The sequence below is a fragment of the Lissotriton vulgaris genome, chromosome 11 (genome assembly GCF_964263255.1).
Source record: "Lissotriton vulgaris chromosome 11, aLisVul1.2, whole genome shotgun sequence".
NCBI classification, from domain to species: domain Eukaryota; kingdom Metazoa; phylum Chordata; class Amphibia; order Caudata; family Salamandridae; genus Lissotriton; species Lissotriton vulgaris.
In genome coordinates, this window is record NC_141699.1 from 903,886,164 (window position 1) to 903,906,264 (window position 20,101).

Consider the following 20,101-nt stretch of genomic DNA (forward strand, 5'->3'; position numbering starts at 1 on the left):
TGTAGGCAAGCACTAGTCGGAATCATATTCGATATTCATCAGACCATCGAGATGTTGCTGTAGCATAGCTCTGTCCAACCGAGTCCCATTGGTAACAGGCGGCTGTCTCATACACGTTGTAGCACAGAGGCCACATAAGGCAGGACCACACTGCACGCAAAGGCAACACGTGAACAGGAACACCACAACGACTCCGATGATCATCAGAATCTTCCAACCCCAAGTCGACATCAGGCCCCAAAACCATCCAAGTAGCGTCCAATCCCCTACTTCCACGTGTATGGATTCGGAGATTTTATGCAACCTCGAGATGGCTTGATAAACAGTTGGAGCGTTATCTGGAATAAAAATGCAGCAGCTCGAATGGATCACCTTACATACCCCACCTCGATCTGCTAAGATGACATCTAAAACCATACGGTTTTGTAACGTCATAAGTCTATCCGCCTGAAGTTCTGTGGTGATATTACCAAGGGCACTGGCAGTAATATTAGCTGTCGATTCTACCACTCGAGTCAACTGTCTCAGGTTCCTACTATTAACCATAGGTCCCCAAAACGGGAGGAAACCCTTGAAAAAATCTCCTGCCTCTTGACCGGCAGTATCCTCTTCGCTAATTACGCCTCGCACAACTCTAGTCTTATGATAATCGGCATCTACAGTGAACGTCGGAGGCAACAGATTTGCAATGAAGCATGAGCCCATGAAGTCAGCGGGCAACCATGCATATGCACGATCATAGCAGATAAAGTACGTACCCTTGGCAGCCAGAAACACAGGGGACGAGAACATCGGCAGTATGTAATTTTCAGTGCAAGCACTTGCTCCAAGTCGGGCTTGTGATCTTCGGCCACGACCCATGAGACAGAAATTACCAGTGTGGGGTACGACCCATATTGGAGGCGAGCTTTTAAGCTGCTTTTCGCTGGTGAACGCACTATATTCACCTCTACTTAGGACCCTATAGGCTTGTACCTCTTCTTCGGGAATAAGCGAGGGATCATAGATATCGCTATCTAAATCCTCTATTGCTATTGACAAAGGTTTTTGATACGAGGTAGGACCAGAGTAGGGGGAACGTGGTTCTCGAATGGGGTGGAAACCCAGTGCGCTTCGAAACATTGTTTGAAATGCTCGAGCTGACCCTTGAGAACTATATGGTAACACCAGATATGGAATTCCCTTATCCGTAGTATGTGGCATCAACCCACACACCCAACAATTAGTAGTGTTAACCACTAACTGATGCTGATGAAGGAGCTGAATAATGGAATTGTTGCGGAATTCTACACGTCTAGCCTGCTCATGTTCGGGTAACATATGAAAGGAATGAGGAGAAACAGTAGAGGTAAGTTTAGGGTTAGGAGTAGGAGTAGGTGTAGCAGAAGGTAAGAAGTAAGACATCGTGTAATACACCCCACCCGCCAATAATGCAGAAGCAGTCAAAAACAATACAAACAGTTGGAATATAAAACATTTGGTACGACTGAGTTGCTGCAGCTTAAATCTATGAGCCTGAGCTCCTTCCACATCGTTCAGCTTCGAGAATGCCATTCCCTACGACCGTCCGCAACGTTTCTTGACGCACTTCGTTCTGTGTAGCAATAGTCAATCCCTAGGGGTTCCCAGGAACCGACGGCCTTTAACCTAGCGTCAAGACCTACTATCCAGATGGAAGTACGCGCGCGGCCCTACGGCCTTCAATGCACAATATGTATATATATATATGCAAAAACAAAGTCTCTCAGCTGTGGAAGCAAAAAGTATAAGGAATGAAGCTCAATATATATATACAGGAATAATTACAGTAATACGAATGTTCAAAACTGATCACGGAAAACGGGATAATGCAGTTGTCAATACAGCAAAGCAGGATCTTTATTAGTCTTTAGTACGAGATCGGAAAAAGTATCGAGTTTTCCCAGGACGTGTCTGCTCGTCGAACAAAGGACCCGTTGAAGAGGCAGAGTCCTGCTGATCAGTCGAGTGTTCTGGTCTTGAGTCTTTCGATGATAATTGTTCAACAGTGTCTTTCTGCTGCGCTGAGGTTTCTCCAACAGGCTGCGCGTCGCTAAAAGGCACAAACGCTGGCAATGCTTCGGTTTCAGTTGATGCAATGCCTTTCCTTACCCACGGGTCTGCCGGCAAAGGGATGGGGACTCGCTTGGTATGGGTGGCATGCACCCAATTCTTGCGTCCCTCGAGACGAACGGCAGTCCTCGTGGCCAGGAGCACCTGGTAGGGTCCAGTAAACCTCGGGTCCAGGTTATTCTTGCGTGAAAAATTTCTCGTCACCACCCAATCTCCGGGCTGGAGCTGGTGGCCTGGACCCTCCGTCTGCGTCGGCAATGCGTCGTAAACCTGTTGGTGAATTAACCTCAGTTTAGCAGTCAAGTCATGCAGGTAATCGATCAACATTGGGTACTCAAGATCAGAGAACATTCCTGGCCTAGGAACCCCCCACACATTCGCCGGACGGCCGAACACTATCTCATAGGGACTAAGCCCTACTCGGGAGTGTACAGTCGCCCTAGTTGACAGTAATGCTAAAGGTAAAGCGTCAGGCCACGAAAGACCAGTCGTAGCCTGAATCTTCGCTAGCTTTAGTTTAAGGGTGCCGTTGTACCCTTCAACCAAACCAGCTGACTGGGGATGATTGGCGCTGTGGAATTTCTGATTAATTCCAAGGCCCTTACACACACTCTTCATCACACTACCCACAAACTCACTTCCGTTATCTGACCACACGACTCTAGGCATTCCATACCGAGGAAAATATTCCTTCAGTAGGATTTTTGCAGTAGACAAAGCAGTATTGTCCTTGAGAGGATAGGCCTCGATCCATCGGGAGAATGCGCAAACCACAACTAAAACGTATTTCAAGTTATTGCATCGCTCCATATGGATGAAGTCCAATTGGATCACCTCAAAGGGACATGAAGGGGGAGCAAAACTGCCAGGAGGAGTTGGGGTTCCTTTGCCAGGATTGTACATCATGCACACCATACAATTCTTCACCAAACGTTCAGCACATTTCGTGATACCATCATTCTTCCACACAGGAGACAACAGCTTACAAATACCTTTCGCACTAATATGTGCTAACCCATGTGCCATTGTCACAACGGCCAGCACATACGCATCGGGCAACAACCATCTTTTCTGATCCGACAAATCAATCCAGCAACCATTCACATCCAACTTCCCCGTGCTTTCTTTCCACTTCGCCTTTTCAGTCTCGGTGGCCTCATTCTGAATTTCTTTCACACTCTCAATAGTGTCTTCACACATGCTCGATTCTGTAGGCCACCTAACCGAACTCGTCACATACATCCGAGTGTTAAGGTTCCGGGCAGTCTCCTTAGCAATCTCGTCTGCAAACGCATTACCACGACCAACATCATCCGTCACCTTACGATGCGCACTACATTTAACAATCGCTACTTGCTTAGGCAACGTCAGTGCATCCAAAAGATCATTCACAAGTTGGCCATGCTGAATCTTCGTACCGTGCGACGTCAAGAAACCTCTCTCTCTCCACAATCGTCCAAAATTATGTGCGACGCCAAATGCGTATTGGCTGTCGGTAAACACATTCACACGTTTCCCTTTTGCTAACACACATGCTCTAGTGAGAGCAATCAATTCTGCAGCTTGGGCAGAATTCTGATTCAACCTTGCAGTCTCAACAACAGTATTCAACGTTACAACAGCGTAAGCAGTAGTCACATCACCATTCGGCAACTTAAAACATGACCCATCCACATACAGTGTACCGTCCGGATCTTCCAATGGGGTGTTTTTAAGGTCCACTCGACCTTTTGTTTCTTCTTCTGTCCTCAAGTAGCAATCATGTTCTGCTACTTCATCTGACTCTGCGCTAATTGGTAACAAAGTTGCCGGGTTCAGAACATTACAACGTTTTATCTGAATGTGGCTTGCCAACAACGTCAACTCGTACCCAGACAACCTCGCACTCGTCAAGTGCTGAGTTTTCGTACAATTCAAAAGAGTATCGACTGCATGCGGAACCATCACCGTAAGCATATTATCCATGACCAATCCTGCTGATTGTCGGATGGAGACCGCAGCTGCCGCAGTTGCTCTCAAACAACTCGGCAATGCTCTAGCTACTGGGTCCAAGGTCGAGGAAAAATATGCACATGGACGCTGCTTACCACCAAAAGGTTGCGTCAAGACACTCAAAGCACAACCTTCCCTCTCGTGAACATATAATGTAAACGGCTTACTGTAGTCAGGAGTACCCAACACAGGAGCCGAACACAATGAATCACGCAGTTCAGAAAAACTTTTCTGACATTCTTCCGTCCATGGTAAAGGAGTTGTAACATCCTTACACGTAAGAGCCACCAATGGTTTCGCTAGCAATGAAAAATTAGGAATCCATTGCCTGCAGTACGACGTGATACCTAGAAAGGCACGCACATCTCTTTGGGTTTTTGGCACAGCCATTCGCGCAATCGCTGCAATTCTCTCTGGGGTCAACCTCCTTCCCTCCTTTGACAATAAGTGACCTAAATAGGTTACTTCTTGACAACAATATTGGAGTTTAGAAGGGGACACCTTATGATTCAACTCACAGAGATGTTGCAGCAATGACACCGTAGCAATTTTGCAAATGTCCTGAGTATCGGCAGCCACCAATAAGTCGTCGACGTATTGGATTAAAGCCGCACCAATCGGCAACCTAAACGCATCCAGCTGACCCTTCAAGGCTTGACTGTAAATCGATGGACTTTCACAGTAGCCCTGAGGAGCGCGCTTGAACCGGAAACTGCGTCCACCGAGAGAGAAACCGAAAAGGTCCCTGCTCTCCTTGGCAATCGGGATGCTAAAGAACGCATTTTTCAAGTCAATCACCGAAAACCACGATGCAGAAGCTGGAATCAGAGTCAGTAGCGCCGTGATGTCAGGCACAACAGGGAATTGAGGAACCACAATTTTATTCACCTCCCGTAAATCGATAACAAAGCGATAAACAGGCGGTTTGGAAGGATCCGTACGTTTAAGAATGGGCAGCACAGGGCTGTTGCACACGTTTCCCCGAGTCTCTTCAATAACATTTTTCTCGATCAGATCATAAATGATCGCTAACAATGCTCGTTCTCCATCAAGGGAGATACGATACTGGGGAATACGTGGCAAACGCACATTAGATTTCAACTGAACAACATAGGGCGAGATATCAAGTAGGCCCACGTCATTCGGACCCGTTGCCCACAAAGACGCAGGAAGAGAACTCAATTCCGGTGGAAGCTTATCGAGAGACACATACATAGGAGAGACGACCCTCTCTCCTAACGTAAGCTTTACACCCGCAGGAGAACAATACAAAGTTGCATACAAACGTTTAAGCAAATCCAGGCCCAAAAGATTTTCACCACAACCAGTAGTCAAAATTAACGGGGCCTGAAGCTCACGTGGCCCAATTGTAAGGGGCAAAGGGCGCGAAACTGGATTGCTAACGGGGGCGCCAGAGAATCCAACGGAAACATTTGTTAAGCCAGACAAAGGTGCGCCAGGGAGTTTCGAATGCTTGATGGAACTTTTCGCTGCACCAGTGTCCAACAGAAAAGGCTCAACGACGCCCGATGTAGCAACTGCGACGTAAGGCCCTCTCTGATCAACCGGAACTGATACCACTCCCTCTCCTTGTCTTCGGCTGTCCTAGTAATTACTGTCGTCAGTTCCCTGATCGACGTAATAATCGTCTACATTATATTGCGCAGATCGTCCTTGCGATGATCCACGTTGATCAAAACAATTATTACTATTAGAGGAGTTATCAGAACAATCATTCTGAGTACCACGACCTCTACCACGTGGTGCCTGCTGCGAACCACCACGACCTCCTCTAGATGAGTTACCACTATTTCGTTCATTCAAAACAGGGCAATTGAATTTAATGTGTCCCTCCTGTCTACAATAAGCACATTGATTGTACCCTAACGACGATCTTTGGGAGGAGGAATCATTACGTGGCTGGGGTCGAGTCGATTGCGACTGCGATTTTTTCTGCTGAGACGCATTCTGATTCGAACGCGGAGGATACGCTTGTTGCAACAACACTTTAGTTTTTAGCTCTTTCGTCTTTTTATCAGCACGGTCATTCTCTTCTTTCTCTCTGTTCTCATAATATTGTGCTGTGGCCAATATCTGAGCTGAAGTAGAAACGGCCCATGCACTTTCCGAATTCTTTAATTTATTGCTCAAATCGGGCAATAAGTTTGAAACAAATTTATCCACAAACAATCGCTGACCACCCTCGGTACCCATATCCTGACCACTATGGTCGATGAATGCCTCCTCGAACCTTGTAAAGAAATCGGAAACACTCTCGTCCTTCTTTTGTTTACAAGCTGACAATTTATCCCAATTTACTCTCAGAGCTGGCATAAGAGTTTTCATTAATGTTATAATTCTTTGAGGAAGGTCAGTAATCAGCTGCTCGGGTTTAGCACCACCAATTTGTCGAGCATCTGCCGCTACAATGGCAGCCCAAGCACCGCCTAATTCGTTTGCGTGATTTTCCTGACGAATCTTAGCCCATACCGGTTGCGGTACGACATTGCCGAACAACATATCGATATCAGCAAGATTCATTACCGTAGCATCTACGAGCTGCGACAATTCTTTGTAATACCCTGCAGGATTCTTGCGAGGGTCAGGCAAAGATTGCTTCACCTGTAATACTTCCGATCTTTTCCATGGGAGATGTATCCATACTCTCTGGAAAAACGGCGGGATCGGAGGGTTAGCTCCAGGATTACCTGGCATCCAAACTGGCGGAACTTCACGCATGGGATATTGGCCAGACTCGTCTGGCTGTTGTTCAACATCCTCGACAAACAAGGCATGAGGGATCGGAACGGGGCGAAAAGATAGCAACCGCTCAACAGCACGTCGAACGTTGGTATCCACTATCAGTCCATTCGAGAACTGAAGCTGAAGATCAGACAAAGCGGTCAGCACCTCGTCAGGTGCATCGGTCGATATCCGATCACGAAGAAACTTACACATTTCATCAAACACGTATCTTTGGGTTGGTATATTGAATTGACAAAACGTTTCGAGTACAACACGTGGCGGATTTCTAAGAGGGTTTACCATCCAACCCATCGCCATATTATATAGCGCAACGCGTTCTCTGTTTCCAGGAAGCTGACTACGTCTCTGAGGACCATCGGAGCTAGCGGACCCATGAACAGGTCCGAGCGAATGAAAGAAACTAGCTGCAAGAGGAGAATTACGAGAACGAGTAGAGGGAGAAGTATAGGACACAGGACTAACAAGTGAAGGAGTAGAAACAGTAGCAACAGCAGGAGTTAACAAAACAGAAGCAGCAGCGAGAGCAGGAGTATGTGGAAGTGGAGGAGCAGTGGGGATAGCAACAGGCAAAGGAGCAGGAACAGTCGGAAGAGCGGGTGCAGGTTGGGGAACAGGCGGGGGAAGAATAGGCGGAAGAATAGGTACGGCAGGAACCACAGGAGCTGCGGTACCCAGTACGTACGGAGGTGGCGACTTCATGAGATAAGACATTAAAGGATCCTCAACTGGCTCTTCCTTCTTTTCCGACTCCGTAGGCAAAGCGGGATAACATTTATCTACGGTCATATGCTGTAGTCTGTCAAACACTTCCTTATCCTTATCCTCCTTATCATGCTGAAATTGCTCTGCTTTCTTCACTATGGTAGTAACATTATCTCGCCGATTTCGTTTATTCTGTCTAATTTCCTTCTGTCGGGCTTCTTTGCGCCACAACCGAAAGGCATCAAACATGGCCGGCCTTGATTTTCTTTCGAACAGTTTAATCTCTAGATTATCTAAGATCGGGGCCTCGAAGCTACCATGAGGTGGCCAACGAAGGTCACCGTCCTTCTTCGTGTATTTAATCCAATAATCATTAAAGGTAATCGGGCCTAGCCCATGCTTACTATATAATTCATAAGTGGGAGTTCCAACCGGAGGTATCGGACACGAGTCCTCCAGTCGGGAATCCGTACCACAAGGTCTGAAACAACTAAACAAAGTACTGCGACCAGGCATCTTGCACGCTAGCCGAGTTTCACAAACTTCAAGGGTTACGGGATTTACCAAGTCCCAGCAAAGAACAAAACCCTCGGTTTTTGGCGGCTGCAGTCGTCAAATATCACAACAAAGTACGCTTAGCAAAGTGTCATCGACAAAAACACTCTCACAGCGTCAACAAAAAAAAAAAAAAAACACTCGCTAAAGTGTCAACAACCAAGGACTCTGGGAGCGACCCACAAATACTTAACTCAAAGATCGATGGCGTCACCAGGAAGGCCCGTCAATCGTCTCGCTCTACCAAGGTCTACGCCAGGCGCCAAAACAGGTCTACAGTCAGGGCAGCAGTCCGTCGCAGCCGTCAGGAGGCGGGAATCTTCGCGGGAAAAGTCTTCGGGCCACTTATTTCGACAACAGGATCGATGAAGCGGGGTGCACCTTCCCTCGGAGATTTCACACGAAGTTCCTCACGATCGTCGGGCTTGGACCGGTACCACTGATGCAGCCCCACGTTGGGCGCCAACTGAAGGACTGGGTTCTGTAGGACCCAGCGGTGCCAGGGCACAACACCTGAAACCTTCGTGGGTAACCTGCTCCGGCGTACGAATGACAGAGACACGGGACACTTCCTTCGACGTCAAAGATTCAAGGTTTATTTGCTGCAGGGAACACAGATATCACAGGAAGTACATCGAGTGTAGTTCGGGGAGACTGCTTCAAATTGGTTCTGTGGATCGCTCCTTTTATACACAATTTCCCCATAAGGTTACATTGGACACAAAAGTTTATGACCCGGTTCCCACAATCATCCCCCAGAGGGGTCGCTTTGGTCACTTTGAAACACATGAAGTCCGGAACATAAGTGCGGAAACATTTGGCGGTACCCAACTGTAAAACCCATCTTCCCACCATTAGCGAATTCCAATCAGCAGTAAAACAGATCAAAAATAGGAACGAGGACAGGTGCAGAGGAAGACGGAGACAGTGGGGAGATCGGAAAGGGTGAAAAAAAGGGGAGGTATCGAGAAACACGAGATACAGGCATCAAAGGGACGTGCCTAATGAGATGCACGGCTGAGACAATAAGTCCATGCAGCAAGATGAGCCTCGAGCGGCGCCATCTGCTTTTACAGTAGCAACCCCCTCATCATAAAGACACTTATAAAGGACATGTGTCTTCCGCAAATATCTTGGGAGTCCCAGGGTCGCGAAGCGGACAACGTCCATTCGCTGGCTACTTGAGGGCAAGAGACAAAATGGATGCCGTATCTAAGATGGAACCTGTGGGTACAGATAGAAATACCCACGTAACAGACGAACGGTTTAGGTTAGCACAGCGAAACTGCGCACACTCATTAAACTTGTCATTTGCGGTTCATAGATACCAGACTCGACCATATTCGTGCGAGTCGAATGCACCACTTACAATTGTCACGGAACCTCACAGTCGACATTGATGAGTGATATTGGCCTGTAGTTTTTGGGATGCTGGGTGTCTTTGCCTTCTTTGGGTAGGACTATGATGTTGGCTTCTGCCATTGTCGGTGTCATACTGCCTTTGCAGATGCAGTGTGTGAATACGTCTGTCAGCGTGGGTTTGAGTAGTGGTAGAAACTGTTTGTAGAACCTGGCAGTGAATCCGTCTGGGCCTGGAGCTTTGTTGTCTTTGAGGCTGACTACTGCTTTGTCTATCTCGTCACCTGTGATGTTTGTTTCTAGCATTTCTCGCTGATCATTGTTCCGTGTTGGGGTTGTGATGTGTTCCAGGAGTTCTTTGCCTCCGTCTCCGCCTAGGGTAGTGTCTCTTTTGTAGAGTTGCGTGCAGAAATCTCTAAACGCGTTGAGTATTTCCTTGTTTGCTGTCTGTGATTTGTCATTGCTGTCTTTGACCGCTGCTATTGAGTGCTGTTTTTGCTTGCCTTTGAGGTAGGATGCTAGTGCCTTCCCTGCTCTGTTGGCAGTGCATAGATTTATGGCCTTGTATTTGTTTATCCAGGTACCCGCCCTTTCACTGAGGATTCTGTTTAGTTCGTATTTCTTTTTTGTTAGTGTAGTGAGAGTATTCCTATCTTCCAGGTTGGCTATGTGTCCTGTTTCTAGATCTTTTATCTCCTGTTCTAGGGCAGCTATTTTTTTTGTTCCTTTCTTTGTTGAGCCTGCCCTTGATGGTGAGTATTGTGCCTCTGATTGTGGCTTTAAGAGCGTCCCATAGTGTGCCTCTGTCTATGTCCGTGGTGTTGTTGATTGAGAGGTATTCTTTAATTGCTGTCTCTATTTCTGCCTTGGCTGCGGTGTTTTTAAGCAGGTCTTCATCAAATCCCCACCTGCGTGTTGGTCTTTTTTTGTGTTTGCCTGTCAGTACTAGGCTGATGTGTGAGTGATCCGAGATCGCTCGTGGGCCGATTTATGTCTGGTCGATTAGGTGAGTGTGTGTGTCTGAGATCAGTATATAGTCTATTCTGCTGTATGAGTTGTGTGGTGTTGAGTAGAACGTGTATTCTCGACCATCTGGGTTTTGAAGTCGCCATGGGTTTTTGAGGTTGAGTTTTGTACAGAGGTTCTTCAAGATGTTCCCTTTATGTGCTGTCTGATTCTGTCTTAGTGGGTGTCTGTCAATTGCTGGGTCTAAAACTTGATTCATGTCGCCAGCCACCATAAGGAGTTCTCCCAGCGGTAGAGTGTCTAGCTGTGCACCAACCATGTCCCAGAAGGTCTTGTCATCCATGTTGGGACCGTAGATGTTCGCTACATGTATGGGCTCTTCCCCCCTGGCTAGACTGGTCAATAGCATCCTGCCCTCTGTGTCTGCTTGTGAGTTTGTTATCACTAGCTTAGATTTCTTGCTTACTATAGTGATGACCCCGTTCTTTTTGTCTTGTGCGGGTGAGCCTATGACTTCACTTATCCAGTTGGCCCTGAGTCGGCCTATGTCTTCCTCGCCTAGTCTAGTTTCCTGTAGAACATATATGTCGCTTTTGAGTTTCGCAAGATGGTCTAGGATTTTCCTCCTCTTAACTGGGTGATTCAGACCTTTGATGTTCATGGACACTACCTTGATGTCAGTGGAGATCTGTGTGCGTTGGTTATGTGTCATTCTATATGGTATTTCTTTGGCTGTTTTGCTGGTTGTCTCCGCCTGCCTCTGCATCTCTGTGTTTCTTTACTTCCCCGCCTGTGCTTAGGGAACCCTTGAATAGATAGGGATAGTAGGTAGTGGAATGGAGTTAGAGAAAGAGAAAGAAATAGAAATAAAAGCAACCGATGTACTTGCGCCCCGCACCCCCCCTTACCCCATCCCCCCTCCCCCCTTACTTGCTGAGTGGGTGTGCGACGACACAGTTCCCTTTGCTCTGCAATCGTCCCTGAGGCATGTATTCACTCGTTCTCTTGTCCATGACGCCCTCGGACCATGCTTCGCTCGGCTTGCCTCTCGGATATAGTTCTGCTCTGATCGTCCTTAAAGTTAACCCTCTTTTGCCTCCTTCTCATTCCTTGTCCTGAGGTAGTCTTGTCTTGAGGTAGGTTGTTGTGGTGTGCAATGGTCTTCCTTTAGCATAGGTAATTTTTCTCTGGTTGAGGTGACCGTCGCACTATTGAGGTAGATTTTAAGTGAGGTAGTTCTGCTTCTTAGTAGTTTACTCCGATTTCTCTGCATCATCCGGTGATGCGCTCCTCTTTGCCGCTCCTGGGCTTTTGGTCTCCATTTCCTCCACTGGGGGTCCTTGTAAGTATCGTCTTAGCTCCTCTGGGTCCTCGAATACCATTGTCCTCCAATTGTCTGTAATTTTGAAATGTGCTGGGCCGGTGAAGCTGAAATTGAGCTTCCTTCTGCGGAGGGCCTCCCTTAGGGCCAGAAATCCTTTCCTTGTTTCTACTGTTGGTTTGGAGTAGTCCTGTGTTAGCACTATCTTGCTGCTTGCCCAGGTCAGGTTCTGGTTCTTCCGGGCGAAGGCAAAGATGGCGTCGGTATGGATAGCTCTTAGTGGGCAGCATATTATCGGCCTGGGGGGTTTCCCATGTGCTGGTTTTCCTGCTGGGACTCTGTATGCTCTGTCAACCTCAAATTGCCTATCGAATTTCAGGCCCGTCAGTTTGGGTATCATGTCTTCCAGCATGGCTGCGCAGGTGCCTGCTTGGTCCTCTGTTCCTTCAGGGACGCCCAGGATTCTTATGTTTCCCCTTTGTGCTTTGTCTTCTTGTTCCGCGAGAAGTTTTTGCGTGGCTTTTGTGATCTTTGAGCACTCTTCCACTGCTCTGGTGTTTGTGATGGTCACGTCCTCGATGTCGCTTATGCGCCTTTCTGCAGCTTCTATCTTTGTGTTGGTGTTGTGCAAGTCTGCTCTTATCGCTGCTAGCTCCAGCTGCATATTATCTATGGTCAGCTTTGTTTCTTTTGCCACTGCATTGCCTTCGTTGACCCTTTTGAGGATTGTATCTAGGGTGGTAAGTTTGTTTTTAACTTTCATTGGCGATTCCGGAGTCTCTTTCCTAGGTTTTTTCTGGTCTCCTGCAGTTTTCCCTTTCTGTCTGGCCATTGCGTCGATGCCTCTTCTTGTTTGGAGGCTGTCTGTCCTTTCTGGGCTGAGGTTAGGGCTGTGGCTGATTTTGCCTTTAGTGCGGGAGGTATTGCAGGAGTTGTGTATAGTGTCCTGTATCTGCTGGGTACTCTTGTGTTTCTTGTTCTAGTCTTTGATCTTGCCCCTGCCAGCGCTTGCTTTATCTTGTTCGCCTTCCCGCTTCCCAGCGATTGTTTGCCCTGGTTTGATGTATTTGTGGCGCTATGTCCCTCTTGTTCGTTGTTCGTTGTACTTTGTGTGTGCTTACTTGTTTCTCTGTGGCCGATGTTAGCAGTGCCTCGCCTGTGTATGGCGCTCGATGGCTCCAGACCTGCCTCTTTATTTGTGTCCTCCGATTCGGTCTCCCACATGCGTGTATCCGGGAGATACTCGCTCCTGTTGTTTGATCGCCTGTTGTTGGGGCTCTTTGCGGGAGTGGTTGGGCAATGCTGGTTATGGCTTGATCTGTGGTTTTTCGTTTGTCACCATCAACACCAATGTGTGCCCCTCTGCCCTGCCTCCTTCGCTTGTGCCTCCGGTCTTTTGCTGGTGTTATCCGCCGCCCCTGTGGCCACCTCGTCAGCTCCGGTCTTGCTCCTTCTTTACAGACCTGTTGTGGCGCTTGCGTGGCTGTAGGGCTTTGCCTGACTGGTCACGCCCTTAATCAGTTTCTGCCCTCACGGCTGCTCTGGGGTGTGCAGGCAGGTTTGTATCTTTGTCCGTTTTTGGTTCCTCAGTGTTGGTGTATTCTGTGGCAATCAGCGTATGTGCCGCCTGCTGTTCGCTTCGGTGCGCACTTCTACTCGCGTACGTCTCTCACTTCCTGTTTCCTTGTTGTCCCCGATGACGCTTCCGGGAGTGACGATTTGCAGATGGCGGCGCCCTGCATCCGAGTATGTTTCGCTTTCGTTTTTGGCCGCCGGGTCGGGCCGCGTTCAGCTGCGAAAGTTCTCCCAATAGGGGTTTCTATTCCTGTCCTGGTAGCTTGGGGAGGTATGCGGTTGGGCTACACTCGAGTTCCGCTTTGGGCTCACCTCCTCTCTCTCCCGCTGTCTGCGGCTATGCTCCCCGCCTCAGGCACTTGGGCGCCATTTTGCCCCTCTTCTTGATCTGTTCCTCGTCTGAAAGGTTCAAAGTTCGTATTTCTTGTTTGGCTCGTTTCTTCCTTTGCTCCTCCGGCTTTTTTTGTTGCCTGTGGGTTCCGATATCGGAGTCTGGCTTCTGATGCGCACTTGTGTCCTGTTTGGCAGGTTAAAATCGCCGTTGCTGGCCTCAGGATTGCGGAGCTGATGGATTCAGACGACCGTCCACATTGCCGTCCAAGCCACGCCCCTGATTTATTTATTTCTGTGGAGGCTAATGCTTTCTCACGCTCAGTGTGCCACAGAGATCCAGCTTTCTCAAATATGTCTTTGAGCAAGTTCTTTAGAGATTCTTCCGGAGCTTTCAGGATCAGGACGTAATATCTTAAAAGGTCTGCGTCAAGAGCTAATGATTGCTTGGTGAATCCGAGCTCCAGTCTCAGTCTCGTCCTGAGGAGAAATATTTGGGAGTTGGAAGATCTTTTTGTAGCACAAGCACTGTGCTCGTTCCACGATTTCCGAACAACTCCGAGGAAACGCATGATGTCCATATGATAGTGCTGGTAGGAGGGACGCTTGCGTGACTTTTCTTATGTCCCTGCTGATGGACTTTTTAGCTTAGTATTTAATCTGATTAGTCCATAGGTAATTGCCATCGCTTTCTTGTTCAGATCTTTTCTGTGCGCTGAGGGTTGAGCATTTTCTGTGAACCAGACCCCCAAGTATGTGTATTTTGGGGCTGAAATGATAGTCATAGCACTTATACGGCAAGATATTTGCTTTTGTGTTTTTGTTTTCCACGTACCCGAATCTTGTATTTTTTAAATTAATCATTAGTTTGTAGGTGGTGCAGTACATGTGCAGACTAGTCAGTGCGTGTTGCAATCCTACTGTGGTGTGGTCCATGATAAGAATGTCATCCACGCATTGAAGGACGTGTAGAGAGCAGTGGGCTAATCGTTGAGGGACCGGATGGCTGTTGGGGAGGGCCTTGGCCAGATCCACTGTGTATAGATTAAAAAGTAAAGGGGCAAGAACACATCCTATCTTCAGGCCGCCAGACATGCAGATTTTTGCAGACGGAGATTGAGGGCCTGGTTTTACACGTACCCAGGTGTCCGAGTACAGAGATATTATGGCCGTTAGCAGCAAGGATCGAATGCCCCAGTTTGCCAGTTTCCTCCAAAGACTTGTCTATCCACTTTATCAAATGCTGCTGTGAGATCAGCAAAGCAGCAGAAGAGGGGAGGTTGATTCATCTGTGTGGCTTGATGTCTGAGAGCTGATAGGGCTATTATGTTCTCAGTAGTTGTTGCTCCTCCAAAAGTAACCGATAAGACTGAACTCCACTACTCCAGAACTTGTTCTGGAGTAGTGTGCTATCCGCCACAAAGCACTTCAATGCATCATCAAGGGTAGTATGTGCTATATTGATGCAATGACAATACAGTACAGTAAACTAGTTTAAATTGTACAATTGACAGTGCTATCGGCTAAGCAGATACATCTATTTACAGTATAAAATAAACCATAATGTCAAAAACAGTGTATTTTAGCGTAATTAAAATTAATAAATATTAAGCATTGTAAGCCAATACAAGCAAATCCATTTGCTGTGTGCAAACAACAATCTATACTACTATTATAAAGAGAGAACACAAACCTTTGAGCTAGGTAAACTTGGGAACCACAGCGCCAATCCACACACCCGATACATCGTTGAAAATGTCAGGGTGTGCAGATGGACATAGGTTATATAAAATAAAAATTAAACGTAAATTTTAAAATGTAACTTAAAAAAAAAAGTAGTCCCCTGGAAGTAGCGCAGGCCGCGACGTAGCGCTGGCTGCGACGTAGCGTTGGCCGCGACGTGCATGATGACGAGGGGGAGCGGCGGACATGAGCGGCGGACAGGCAGGGAGGAGCGGCGGACAGGCGGGGAGGAGTGGTGACGAGCGGCGGTGAAGTCAGGAGCGCCGGCTCAGGTAAGGCAAAGGGACACGTAAAATGGCGGACGGGAGGGGGCCGGGGGCAGGAGGTGGCTCCGGGACACGGACAATGTTGGGGCGGGCGGGGGCCGGGGCGGGCAGTTGGCCCTGAAGCCTCATTGACCCTGGACAACGTCGGGGCTGGCGGGTAGGAGCGGTGACGAGCGGCGATGAGCGGCGGTGAAGTCAGGAGCGCCGGCTCAGGTAAGGCAAAGGGACACGTAAAATGTCGGGGTGGGAGGGGGCCGGGGGCGGGAGGTGGCTCTGGGACAGGGACAATGTCAGGGCGGGCGGGAGCCTGGGCGGGCAGTTGGCCCTGAAGCCTCATTGCCCCCGGACAACGTCGGGGCGGGCTGCTAGTAGAATATAAGATGAACACAATTCTACTCAAAGTATAATTAACGGAGCTTGCTGAGATTTGCAGAGATTGTGAGAAATCCACATAGTTTGTTTAAAATGTGCTAAGAAACACAGTAGCAGCTGCTACCAGATGAGGGTGTTGGGTGGGGGATTGGGGAATTAAAAATATAAGAAAACATGACTTACCTTGAACGTCTGGCCACCGCATCTCCTCCTTACTCGTTATCTTCTTTCTTCCTACAGTCCCGGCCTGCAGCAGGAAGCACCTGGGTACACAATGCTGCAATGCAGTGTTGTGATTAGCCTGAGTGCCATGGTTTGGCACTCAGGGAGAAAATGACAAAAAACAATTTGATGGACAGAATGTAGATCAATGTCTTACATTCACCCCAGTACAAGGATCTGGGCCTAAATCCATCGTTTTTTGCACTCCACACCACCCTGGGTCAGATAATGGCTTTATGCAAATCAGCTCTGACCCTGTGCCCCATGGGAACAGTCCAGTCCGAACTACAACAGCCATATCTTTCCCAGACCGGAATCAAGCATCCGAGGACCGGACCGGTTTCGAGGTAACACCTCTCATCAGCCCGGCTAGCTTGACTCCAGTGGTGTGGAGGCTCTGGGACCCACGTCTGAGCTACCCCAGTACACTCAGGGAGAAAATGACAAAAAACAATTTGATGGACAGAATGTAGATCAATGTCTTACATTCACCCCAGTACAAGGATCTGGGCCTAAATCCATCGTTTTTTGCACTCCACACCACCCTGGGTCAGATAATGGCTTTATGCAAATCAGCTCTGACCCTGTGCCCCATGGGAACAGTCCAGTCCGAACTACAACAGCCATATCTTTCCCAGACCGGAATCAAGCATCCGAGGACCGGACCGGTTTCGAGGTAACACCTCTCATCAGCCCGGCTAGCTTGACTCCAGTGGTGTGGAGGCTCTGGGACCCACGTCTGAGCTACCCCAGTACACTCAGGGAGAAAATGACAAAAAACAATTTGATGGACAGAATGTAGATCAATGTCTTACATTCACCCCAGTACAAGGATCTGGGCCTAAATCCATCGTTTTTTGCACTCCACACCACCCTGGGTCAGATAATGGCTTTATGCAAATCAGCTCTGACCCTGTGCCCCATGGGAACAGTCCAGTCCGAACTACAACAGCCATATCTTTCCCAGACCGGAATCAAGCATCCGAGGACCGGACCGGTTTCGAGGTAACACCTCTCATCAGCCCGGCTAGCTTGCCTCCAGTGGTGTGGAGGCTCTGGGACCCACGTCTGAGCTACCCCAGTACACTCAGGGAGAAAATGACAAAAAACAATTTGATGGACAGAATGTAGATCAATGTCTTACATTCACCCCAGTACAAGGATCTGGGCCTAAATCCATCGTTTTTTGCACTCCACACCACCCTGGGTCAGATAATGGCTTTATGCAAATCAGCTCTGACCCTGTGCCCCATGGGAACAGTCCAGTCCGAACTACAACAGCCATATCTTTCCCAGACCGGAATCAAGCATCCGAGGACCGGACCGGTTTCGAGGTTTTTGCAATGGTTTGGCACTCAGGCAGGGACAGGGAGCCTGTGCTTGTTCCTCACCAGGCTGTTTAATGCAGCCTGGTGGGGAACATGGAAAGTGCGCATAAACTATTTGGCCAGGCCTAGAGGGCCAGCCAAACAGTTCATGCACCCCTAGGGAGGGCAAACCACTGCTCCCCTGCTCTGGCCACCCCGCCCACCATAGACTGAAATAGGTAAAATAAAATGATAATACTGCTACATTATTGTCATTTTATTTTTCCTTTTGAGATGATGGGCGATGCTCCTCCGCCGTAGCGGAGGAGCCGCCACTGAAGAAACAGTGAAGTGCTGCTAACAAAAACTGTTCACGTTCTGGTTGTTTGCTTTAATCCCATGATCCCACCATATGGCATAATGGTGTAGTGTCAGGAATTTCACATTGCAAGTGTAATGCAAAATTAAAAAAATGATGCAAGATTATGCTATAGTAACAGAAATGTATCCTGGAATATATGGAGGTTAAAAAAGTCAGGGGTGTGATACAATTTGAATGATAACGGTAGGAGAGGGTCATTTGATTAGTCGGAGAGTCGCCCCCCGACCTGGACAAAGTCACAAGTTCAGACGACCCTTAATAGAGCGCTGGCAGGAACAGGGACCACGTTTCGCCAGCTGAATGAAGTAACTTAAATTCTGGATTGCGGAGCTTGGCAAGGTCCCGCATGGAGGGTATGTCATACAGAGGTGTCTCTGAGGAGCTGCGGGGCTGCAATGCGGAGTCATATGTCTTTGTCAAGGATGCCACAGATGATAGACTTGTAATGCAAAGTCCTGCATCAAAGATGCACCACTGGTTTCAAAGAGCTGTGGGGCTACAATGTGGAGTCCTGCGTCATCGTAGAGGATGCTGTCGCTGAGCGGCTTGTGATGTGAAGGTCTGCATCGAAGATGCAAGGCGCAGAGGAGTTTCAAAGGGACTGTAAGCTACGATGCCCACTTCCAAGGCTCCATGTCTGGGGTGACACCACTTTGGGGGGTAAGACTCACACCAGACAGAGTCCCGGTAGTGGGTTCAAGGTGGTGGGAGCCTTTTCTGTCCCTGAAACTCTGATCAGGAGTCCCGCCATCTAACCCTTGGAGTCACTCTGGTGGTATTGGGTTCAAGTTGCAGGTCTAGTCTTTTCAGGGCAGGCAGCAGGGCAACATGGTAGCAGTCCTTCTTGCAAAGCAGCACAGCAGTACATCTGAGTCTTCCAGAGGTATACTGGAGAGAGGGTCTGAAAGTCCAATATTTATAGCTCTTGAAGTTGGAGAAGGTTTTTTAGGTCCCCCCCCCGCAGAGTTGTTTGGAATTTCCTGCTTCCCGGCCCAAAAAACTAGTGTCAAACCCTTTGTGATTGCGCCCAGGTTGAACCGTTGTGATGTGCAAGTGTGGTAGGTGACAGCTCCAACCCCCTCTTCAAGTCAGAGATGGCACACCCTGCCAACATATTTTGCCTTTTGTTTCACTGTCAGTGAGCAATAAACAAAGGTTAACTGACAACTACACCTAGGCATGTGCCCCAGCTCCAATGGTTGAACACTTTATGGAGAAATCCCACACTGAACATGATTTTAAATGGTCAGTACTTTTCACAATAGGTACAGTACACCACCCAGCGGATGTTGACAAAGTGTTACTGCAAAAGGAAGCATACCTTATCCTTAAATTTAACAGCACACTTACAGGCCTAAATAGTATGTCTGAATTATCAAGGATCTGAATGTATCCATTATTCACAATGGCTGTTTATGAATCAGATCGTCCCCTAAAAAAGCTTTTGAAATAAAAGCATTGGAATAGACAGACGACTGCCCCCCCTTTTTCCATCACCCCATGAGGCATATGAGCCGGTCTCAAAGCATGGCGTTACCAGCATCATTATCACTGACACGATCCAATGTCACCCTCGAGTAACATGCATCCTGTACAGCTTCATCGAAATCGTAGCGATTTGAATAACCTAAATAAGTCATGTACAATACTAATGCCCGTACTTTATATGATACAGGACTACATGTCCCACAATGCCTCGGGACGCGGAACTCATGATTTTTTTTAATTAGGCAAGATGGCCACCGCGATCTGTTAGGCATTCCAGCGGGAGCCCAACAGTGGAGGCATCGAGCGCATCTGCCAAGCGAGCATATTCAGGTATGGACGAGCGTTTTTCCTTTGAGATCAATGTCGGTATGACAAGTTGCCCGGACATCCATTTTTAGCGCTCCTCTCATTTATCTTTTAACATTTTTCCATGTAGTGCGCTACGGGTAAAGAGGGACACACGGGAAAGACCCACGGAAAAGATGCCTGGAGAATAGACCCAATCTAACATCCAGGTACGCTCTAGCTTGTAAGGAACAAAGAGACTCTGGTTTTTATAACCAATATACCCGTGTTGCTGTTCCCCCTGTTCTGATCAGCTCTTAAATTCCCGATAGGTTGTCCTGCACAAATAGACCGCCATTGAATGAAAGAGACCCGAAAT